This window comes from Monodon monoceros, unplaced genomic scaffold (assembly GCF_005190385.1).
Source record: "Monodon monoceros isolate NGI ecotype Baffin Bay Population unplaced genomic scaffold, NGI_Narwhal_1 Super_Scaffold_6, whole genome shotgun sequence".
Classification (NCBI taxonomy): domain Eukaryota; kingdom Metazoa; phylum Chordata; class Mammalia; order Artiodactyla; family Monodontidae; genus Monodon; species Monodon monoceros.
This window is the reverse complement of record NW_021703783.1, coordinates 65435163-65444002: the sequence shown is the minus strand read 5'-3', so window position 1 is coordinate 65444002 and position 8840 is coordinate 65435163. Positions and strand designations below refer to the sequence as shown.

Below are 8840 nucleotides of genomic sequence, written 5' to 3'. Positions count from 1 at the left end.
TTTCAGTCTGTGTGTGTCCCTAGGTCTGAGGTGGGTCTCTTGTAGACAGCGTATATATGTCTTGTTTTTGTATCCATTCAGCAACCTGTGTCTTTTGGTTGGAGCATTTAATCCATTCACGTTTAAGGTAATTATTGATATGTATGTTCCTATTACCATTTTCTTAATTGTTTTGGGTTTGTTTTTGTAGGTCCTTTTCTTCTCTTGTGTTTCCCGCTTAGAGAAGTTCCTTTAGCATTTGTTGTAGAGCTGGTTTGGTGGTGCTGAATTCTTTTAGCTTTTGCTTGTCTGTAAAACTTTTGATTTCTCCATCAAATATGAATGAGATCCTTGCTGGGTAGAGTAATCTTGGTTGTAGGGTCTTCCCTTTCATCACTTTAAGTAGATCATGCCACTCCCTTCTGACTTGTAGAGTTTCTGTTGAGAAATCAGCTGTTAACCTTATGGGAATTCCCTTTTATGTTATTTGTCATTTTTCCCTTGCTGTTTTCAATAATTTTTCTTTGTCTTTAATTTTTGCCAATTTGATTACTATGTGTCTCGGAGTGTTTCTCCTTGTGTTTATCCTGTATGGGGCTCTCTGTGCTTCCTGGACTTGGGTGGCTACTTCCTTTCCCATCTTAGGGACGTTTTTGACTATAATCCCTTTAAATATTTTCTTGGGTCCTTTCTCTCTCTCTTCTGCTTCTGCGACCCCTATAATGAGAATGTTGTTGTGTTTAATGTTGTCCCAGCGGTCTCTTAGGCTGTCTTCATTTCTTTTCACTCTTTTTTCTTTATTCTGTTCCGTGGCAGTGAATTCCACCATTCTGTCTTCCAGGTCACTTTTCCATTCTTCTGCCTCAGTTATTCTGCTATTGATTCCTTCTAGTGTAGTTTTCATTTCAGTTATTGTATTGTTCATCTCTGTTTGTTTGTTAATTATTCTAGATCTTTGTTAAACATTTCTTGCATCTTCTTGCTCTTTGCCTCCATTCTTTTTCCGAGGTCCTGGATCACCTTCACTATCATTATTCTGAATTCTTTTTCTGGAAGTTTGCCTATCTCCACTTCATTTAGTTGTTTTTCTGGGATTTTATCTTGTTCCTTCATCTGGTACATAGCCCTCTGTCTTTTCATCTATCTTTCTGTGAATGTGGTTTTTGTTCCACAGGCTTCAGGACTGTAGTTCTTCTTGCTTCTGTTGTCTGCCCTCTGGTGGATGAGACTAAGAGGCTTGTGGAAGTTTCCTGATGGGAGGGACTGGTGGTGGGTAGAGTTGGCTGTTGCTCTGGTGGGCAGAGCTCAGTAAAACTTTAATCTGCTTGTCTGCTTATGGGTGGGGCTGGCTCCTCTCCCTGTTGGTTGTTTGGCCTGAGGCAACCCAACACTGGAGCTTACCCAGGCTCTTTGGTGGGGCTAATGGCAGCCTCTGGGAGGGCTCACGCTAAGGAGTACTTCCCAGAACTTCTGCTGCCAGTGTACTTGTCCTCATGGTGAGACACAGCCACCCCCCATCTCTGCAGGAGACCCTCCAACACTAGCAGGTAGGTCTGGTTCAGTGTCTATGGGGTCACTGCTCCTTCCGCTGGGTCCCGATGTGCACAGTGCTTTGTGTGAGCCCTCCAAGAGTGGAGTCTCTTTTTCCCCCAGTCCTGTCAGAGTCCTGCAATCAAATCCCACTAGCCTTCAAAGTCTGATTCTCTAGGAATTCCTCCTCCCATTGCTAGACCCCCAGGTTTGGAAGCCTGACGTGGGGCTCAGAACCTTCACTCCAGTGGGTGGACTTCTGTGGTATAAGTGTTCTCCAGTTTTTGAGTCACCCACCCAGCAATTATGGGATTTGATTTTATTGTGATTGCACCCCTCCTACCATCTCATTGTGGCTTCTCCTTTGTCTTTGGATGTGGGATATCTTTTTTGGTGAGTTCCAGTGTCTTCTTGTCAATGATTGTTCAGCAGTTAGTTGTGATTCCAGTGTTCTCACAAGAGGGAGTGACAGCACCTCCTTCTACTCCGCCATCTTGAACCAATCACATTCAAGAGGTTTTGAAAGGCTATCTGTGGGCTTCCCTGGTGGCACAGTGGTTGAGAGTCCGCCTGCCAATGCAGGGGATGCGGGTTCATGTCCCGGCCCGGGAAGATCCCACATGCCACAGAGCGGCTGGGCCCGTGAGCCATGGCCACTGAGCCTGCGCGTCCGGAGCCTGTGCTCCACAACAGGAGAGGCCACAACAGTGAGAGGCCCGTGTACTGCAAAAACAAACAAAACAAAACAAACAAAAAGAAAAAAGGCTATCTGTGATCAAAACTCTGAAAAGCTTAGACTGCAAATGTATAGTTGAGCATATTTAGCATAACTGACAGTGTTATCACAAGTTGAAAAAATATTCAAATTGAATATACAAAAAATAATAACAATTTGCCTATGTGTTAGGATACATTATTCTGTTGTACACTACAGAAGTCCAACTCAAATTATTTTAAGCACACACACAAAAAAAGGAATTCACTGACATATAAATAAAATAATCCAAGATACTGTTCAAAGTAATATGAAAATACTAGAATTCAGGTGATGTCATCAGAATTTAGATTTTCCTCAAACATGTCTCTTCTCTGTGCTAGATTTATTTTGCCCCCCTTAGGGGACCCTGGCTACTGTATGCTTATATGGCCTCCTTGCTCCACAGTATAAGAAAGCGAGCTTCTCATTCTCAGGAGTTCCAGAAAATGTCCCTGCATTAGTATAATCCTATCAAATTCCTAGAGTTTAAACAGTTAAAATTCTCAGTGCTGGCTAAAGCCTAACAAATTGCATTGTGTATGGGAATGGAAATTAGCAGAACCATTGCAAAGAGTAATTTGTCAGTATCTGAGAGGGAGGCAGGATATTATGAGGAACATGAGTAAACTTTTTGAAGTCAAATAGCATCTCTAAACTTAAGAAACTTTGGCCAAAATATCCAATTTCTGGAATATAATCTTAGGAAATAATCAGAATAAAAATATTTTATTCATCAAAAAGTTAATCAAAACCTTATTTATCATTAGATGAAAGAGCTTCAAGGGTGCTATTATAATACTGTTTTCCAGAGTTATACATATAAAAGGTTATAGCCATCTAAAAATATCCAAAATATTTTTTAACTTCATAAAGAATAAATGATCATCTAAAATATAAATACACTTTAAATAAAATCTTTATAATTTCAAAAATTGGAAACAATATTCAATAATATGAAAACTTTAAACTGTGGCACATGCTTTCAAAAAATATCAATACCATCATAGCACTAAATATTATTCTAATTTTTACTTTGCTGTTTATCTAAATATATATAGGTATCTTTTTGTTGTCTTTTTATCTAATTCTGTAGTGTTATTTCTTTTATTACCCTCCTTCCTGCTTGTGAATTTTTTCTTCTCCTTTCCTACTTTTTCATACTATGCAGTTCATCAAATAGAAATTATTTTCTATTCAGCAGTAGATTATATTCTGAGGATTTTTTTTTCCTTTTAGATTACTGAGTGCTTTGTCCAATATCTTTCCTCATACCCATGGCACTTTTTGCTCATGGGCCCTATGTTGTTTTGTGTTGCTTTTCTTCTTACTCATCATCAGTCAAGACTCAGTGTTTGCCAACAGAAAGAATGGAGAAATTTTTCTTGATCTCAGTCTACATTTGTATGGTGGCCCTTTTTCAGATCTACAGCTGAACTACCCAGGGGTCCATCCTATCACTTAGCAATTGCCACTTCAAACCAAGAAGTTTTTCGTTATTTTTTTTAATTTGAAGACTCTGCATGTGTGCAGCAATCATTTCCATGAGAGCTGAAAATAACAGTGTAGAGGGTGTACCATCATCACCAAACAGTTGTTGAGGAGTAGAAAGAAATACTTTGTGTTCCTGAGTTCGAAATTGACTCCCAACCATATGCATTTTTTCCAGGCAATCTCTGTACATTAATCTGTTTTTGCTATGAAACAAACAACCTCAGTATCTCAGTGGCTTAAAGTAACACGTAATTTGCTTGCTTCTTGGTTCATTGGTCAGCTGGGTGGTGCTGCTTCAGGTCTGTTCCATGTGTCCCCCACCATCCTTGTTTCTAGGACATGTCTTTCTCATGGGGACTGATAGAAGTGTAAAAGGAACAAGTAGAAACAGTATACTACATAATATCTTGGTTTAAAAGTGGCACACTGTCATAACTGTCCATATTTCATTGGCCAAGGCACGTTACATGGTCAAGTTCAAAATAAATGGGGCAGAAAAAGATACTTTGCCCATTCTAGTAAGAGCAACCTACTGCAAAGTCAAATAGGAACATGCGTCAATTAATTCTATTATAGAGAGGGAGTGAAGAATTGGTAATCAATTGGCAACACCTACCACATTCTGTTTCATGAAGCAAACCCAAGCTTCATCTTGTGTTGTAGCATAAGCAGATTTTATTGTTAATAAATCTAATCTGCTTTATAATGTATGTCAATTTCTTTCAAATTCTCTCATTAAATTATCTGTCAATCTGCGCTTTTTGTGCTGCAAGTTTTTATCTTATCTGTGTGTCCAGTGGTATGCTATGAATGAGATTTTGTTGGAGCTTGTTAGAAAGTCATAAGGTTGAACTGATGACCTGCATTTTGTTTTTTAAAACTGGAGTTGAACTAGACTTCTGTTTGAGAAGGATACAAAAACAGTTTTCAAGTTATATGTGGAAATATATAACTTTTAATCCTTAGATAGTACAAAGCAACTTTGTAAACTGGGATAAGCCTAGATTCTCTCTTAGCTTCAGTAGTTTCATCTGTAAAGAAAGAAAATTAGAGTTATTGAAGTTAAAACTTGTGTAATGGCATATTCTTCAGTAATGTAGTAAACAAAATATTTTCCAATAAGTTGTTAATCATGTGCTATCAAACAAATGAACAAAAAACACTTTATCTGTAAATTATATCTTTGGAAAAAATCTCATATTTTTTCAATTACTCTAGTTATTAAAATGCATTAAAATTAAAATTCTAATTAAAATTAAAATTCTAATATTTCTGATTTCCTGTGGGAAGAGGCTGAAGGGAACCTTATAGGGTATGGAAATATTCTATGTCTTGATAGAGATGTGGGTTACATCGGTGTATGCATTTGTCAAAAATTTAAAAAAAGTGTACATTTAAAATTTGAACATTTCACTATATGTAAATTTTATTATAAAAAAAGAACTGCAAACAATTTTTTAATTAGTAAGTTTGTTTTTAACAATGGCATGTGTTATCAATTCTCAGACTACTTTTTGTATATCATATAGGTTTGAGCAAATAAGTAAATCCATTAAAAATAAGAGGAGTCAGGGCTTTCCTGGTGGCACAGTGGTTGAGAGTCCGCCTGCCGATGCAGGGGACACGGGTTTGTGCCCCGGTCTGGGAGGATCCCACATGCCACGGAGCAGCCGGGCCTGTGATCCATGGCCGCTGAGCCTGCGCGTCCGGAGCCTGTGCTCCGCAACGGGAGAGGCCACAACAGTGAGAGGCCTGCGTACCGAAAAAAAAAAAAAAAAAAAAAAAAAGAATCAGGGAGAACATTATTGAAGAATTTTCCTCAGCTTGTCCACTGAGAGGGTATAAAACAGTGACATACCAATAACAATGGGCATATTCAGAACCCAGATCTTGGTTTCCAACAGTCATTTTCCAATAAAGGGAAATAGAGCTCTTGGAAAATAGACTCAGTCTAAGTACAGGAAAAGTGAATCTTTCTTGGAACACTTTATTATGCCATAAGTGAATAAAATGTCTAAATAATGATGGGAACATATGAAAAGTATATAAATGCTAGCTTTAAGGCATTTAAATTGGACAATCTAGGATATTTTGAACATCAAAATATGTAAATAACAATAAGGAACTAAAACCCATTGAATAAAACAAGAATCCATGAAGCCATGCAGACGGGAAGGAAGGGTCGTTCCTTGAAGTATACTGTTCACGAATAATAACAGAGGAAGTGATGGGCTAGAGGCAAAAGAATACTTGGCAAGATGGGAAACCTTGAGAAGCTCATTGAGGCTTCCAGTGTAGACTGTGAAGTCTGACTGGATGAAATGAAGGTAAAGAAGTAGGTAGTAGCCTAAAGGGTCCTATAGGCTGAGTTAAGGGTCTTGGATTTTTTTTCCTTTAAGAGTCATGGAGACCCACTCAAGTACTTTAAGCAGTACATTGGCATGATCAGATCTGTACTTTAGAATGATCATATTCATGTCAACGTGAAGCACAGCAGATTCGCAAAGAAGCTACTCCAGGAAGGGAAATTGCTGAGAGATGATAATGGCCCAAGTTGAACTAGTGGCAGTGTGAATGGGTAGATGGGGACAGATTTATGGCTGTTAGGCAGCTGGAATTTACAGGACTTGGCATCTGACTAGATGAAGGGTAGAGGGAAAGGTGTTCTGGTTTTCTGGTTTGGACAGTGAGTACTACTCAAAAGGTAGAAAACACAGAAAAAGGAGTGAGTTTCTTAATCTGTTTTTTCTTTATCTGTGAAGTTGGCATTATTTTAATTATCGTGTAGGGTTGCCTATACTACACTAAGAACTAAATCCCTGGCACAGAGATGTTCAATAAACAGCAGCAATTATTTTTATGTACAAAGTTGCATAGAAGCAGTTAGCCATTGGCAGCGGGAGACAAAGTGTTTACCAAGCATGTCAGAGAAGGCATTGCAGGGCTATTGAGCTGGGCCTTAAATGATGAGTAACAAATCACCAGGGCATAAATGGAGGGATGGGTGATGGGAAACCAAGATGAATGTTCTTCCTCTGTGATCCCATAGCACCTGGGCATCCTTTTCTCTTTTCCTGTGAGATCTTTGGGACCAGGGTCTGTGGACTTACTGTTGTATCTGTACCTAACACAGTACCTGCCACAGAATAATGACATGGAATAATCATTTGTTGAATGCCTGAATGAGTCAAAGAATGAATAAATGGACAAATGAAAGCAAAACTAAATAAAAGGCAGCTTGAAGTATAACAAGAGAAGGAATTTAGAGGTTTATCACACACATCCACTTGCCTTTGTCCTCTAGGTCAAAAAACATTGTCCTTTCAATTCTCTGAAAGCACTACGCTCACTCCAACTGCAGGGCCTTTGCACCTGCCTGAAATCCTCTTTCCCCTTCTACCCAGAGTTAATGCCCCTTATCCTTCACATTTCAGGTCAGTCATCCTTTCAGCAGGGAAAGATTTTTGCCAATACAAAGTTGGTCCCTCTACTATTTTACCCTCCTAGCACCAGGCATCTGTACTGTATCATTCTCACTTAAAAGTAGCTCTATATTTATGTCTATGACGGTTCCTTTAGTAACCGTTTCCTTCAGTAGACAGTAAACTCCAAAGGACAGAATCATGTCTGTTTTTTATTCACCATTGGATTCCCAGTGCCTGACACATAAAATTTGTTAAATAGATACATGAATTAAAAATGATCTCATCAGCAGTTGGTTCGTTTCAGCACTCTGTATACAGTAGGGCTCAGTAAGTAAGAGTTGTTTGTTAAATGAAAGATTAGAACTGATCTTCTTTCCCAAATTTGTAAATGGTTGTTAACTAGTATGCTTGAAGTAAATAAATTCATACCTACAAATTAAAAAACAATAGAAATGATGGAATTAGAAAATCAATGAATGCTAAAATGATTGAGTATAATTTTGCTAAGAAAAATGGTATTTACATAGTTTCAAAGTATCTCCTCACAAAGTACTTAATTATGAAGGGGAAAAGGAAATATAGTGACTTCATAGTAGATAAACTTTGCATATAACCTTTAACCATATGATCAAATTAATATCACATACCTTTTACATGATGCCTTGAGTAGGACACAATATCCCTTCTGTGATATTCCTGACAAAAATGTAATAGCTGAAACTGATCATAAACATCAGACAAATTCATGCTGAGGTATTTCACAAGATACTGACATATATATGTGTGTATACACACACACATGCATACACACTGTGTATTAGAGAATTATGTAAAATGTTAAATATCCTGATCTTGATAATTATTCAGTCATTATGTAAGGGAATGTTTTTATTCTTAAGGCATAAAAGTGGAAGGATTTAGTGGTAAGAGGGCACGTGGATATACAGCAAGGTCCTACTGTATAGCACGGGGAACTATATTCAATATCCTGTGATAAACCATAATGGAAAAGAATGGAAAAGAATGTACGAGTATGTATAACTGAGTCACTTCACTATATAGCAGAAATTAACACATCATTGTAAATCAACTATATTTCAATAAAAAAAGAAAATGTTTCCAATTTAGCACGCACAAATACACACCATTCTGTTCTCCACCTTAGGCAAGACTCACGGCTTAAGGAGTTTGAAGTAGGAGCAGGAATACAATCTATACTTTCATTCCTCCTTTTCTCTGCAACTGGCAAGGAATGGTCAGAGTAAGGGAGGGGATTTGGCTAATAGTTGAGTGTGTCAGGGTTCATTGTACAGCCTCTTAACAAATCCTAAAAAGTAGTTATGTCTCCAGTTGTTTGTTGGTCTCTTTAGAAAGCCTCTGTTTTCAGCTGGGGCCCCATCTGTCTATTAAGAAGGAACAAGAAATATCCCATTTATCATTCTATGATATCAGCTTACATCCCTAACATTCAAAGTCTGGGTGAAGTAATTACATCCTTATATAGTGTATGTAAAATACAGATTCTTTACAAGCTTGAACTCACTATATACACTGACCCTAACCTAAACATCATTCCACATTCATATATATATGTATATAAATATATTAAAATATGAATATGTATGTATACATATGTATATTTTAAAATAAAGCCCATA

At 37.7% G+C, this 8840-nt stretch overlaps 1 protein-coding gene across 3 annotated transcripts in view; it reads right to left on the bottom strand.

Moving 5' to 3' along the window:
* Nucleotides 1-4695: 4695 nt before the first annotated feature.
* The window catches only part of TMTC2 (transmembrane and tetratricopeptide repeat containing 2), an 842237-nt gene continuing 838092 nt past the window's right edge, over nucleotides 4696-8840 (bottom strand). For 2 of the 3 annotated variants that reach the window (XR_003791066.1, XR_003791068.1), the window contains 2 exons: nucleotides 7830-7902; nucleotides 4702-4788 (listed from right to left, as the gene is read on the bottom strand). The gene's annotated coding sequence lies outside the window, so the exon portion shown is untranslated. Of the gene's footprint in view, nucleotides 4789-7829; nucleotides 7903-8840 lie in introns of all 3 variants that reach the window. The other variant, XR_003791067.1, reaches the window with a different exon arrangement.